The following is a 1,496-nucleotide window of genomic DNA, read 5'->3' as shown; positions in this document are numbered from 1 at the left end:
GCTTCAATTGTAAATATCAATCAGGTGTCCTTTAACCCAGTGGTTACCAAACTTTTCGGTCCCGTGGCTCCGGACCATGCATGCACAGAGAGCCGGGTGTCACTCAAAGGAGAAGAAACCTCCCCCATAGTGACATCAAGATGCCAGAACCCCGCCAACTCTCCCATCAAAGACCTGAGCCTGCGATAGGAGGGTGGGCAGGTTGTGTCCAGAGACACAACACGCCCACTTCCCTGAGCCTGGGATCTGTACGGGGGACATGGTCCACGGCTCTGGCCGATGCGTACCGCCAGTGGGGTCCTTCTCCTGACCTGCTCGTAGGTGCACCAGCCAGAGCCTCGTACCACAAAAAGTTTCTTGCAGACCATCAGTGGTCAGCGGATCACCGGTTGGTGACCGCTGCTTTAACCCTTTTTTTTAATTTTTTCTCAATGTTATCTTTATTGTTGTCAGATATATATCTATAAATGTTTCCTTGGCTCTTTGTTTGTTGCTCACATTTTGGGCCCTCTCCTTACATCTTTTTTCTCCTTCTTATTTTCTTTTTTGTTTTCTTTTAGTTCTTTTCCTTAGAATATATTTCCCTTTACTTTTCAGAAACTCTTCTGTCGCTTTTTTTATATCCTGATGAACTACGCCAAGTAACTATTCTGGATACTATAGTCATGGCTCTGTTTTGAGTATTTTGTCTGTTTATACTTTGTATTTTTTCCACTGTTTTACTGAATATTTGACTTTTTAAAAACACAATACTTTAGGCAACCTTTTTTGCTACTTTAACCCTTAGGAGGTTCTTTGATAACTCAATTAGGAGCAGAAACTTTACTTATAAAAATTCTGGCACAACATGACACAGTCCTTTAACTGAGGACATAGCATGCATGGATCAGAAGTGGTTAACTGAGTGTTTGGATTTTAGTTAAAGTTACCTAATATCTAAACACAGAATGACATTTTTTTCTGAAGCATAATTAAACATTTACCATTTAGTTGCTGCTTACGTGGTCTCATTCTGCAAAACTCCCTCATGAAGATTTTGCATAGGGTGGATGTGGGGTGTACAGGAATATGTATTAGGCTTAGAAAAATAACAATAGCTACGGTGTATGTTAAGATTGTCTATGTAAGTGAAAAATCTGAAAAAAAGTAAATGCTGGAAGGAGAATTTGTCCACATTAACCCCCAGTTACATAATTTTCTCTAATTTTGTACATCAAGCAGTGAGAGCCCAGTGAGGTTAGAAAATGAAGGCCGCTTATTGGTAATATAGTTTTTTCACATGCTGCTCCTGCTGGAAGACTTTTTACTTTTCCTCTTCTGGTGTGTATGCTTTGTTAACTGAGCTAAATGTATTAGTATCATAACTTTCAATCCAGGGGAAATATTGTGACTATGTAGTTAGATATATTTCCTTAGCAGATTTGGAACCTGGATTTAAAGTCCATATTTTCTGTGGAGTTTGTACAATTTCTCCATATTTGTGTGAATTTGCATTT

Source organism: Pyxicephalus adspersus, chromosome 9 (assembly GCF_032062135.1).
Source record: "Pyxicephalus adspersus chromosome 9, UCB_Pads_2.0, whole genome shotgun sequence".
In the NCBI taxonomy this organism is placed as follows: Eukaryota; Metazoa; Chordata; class Amphibia; order Anura; family Pyxicephalidae; genus Pyxicephalus; species Pyxicephalus adspersus.
Note: the sequence above shows the minus strand (reverse complement) of the source record.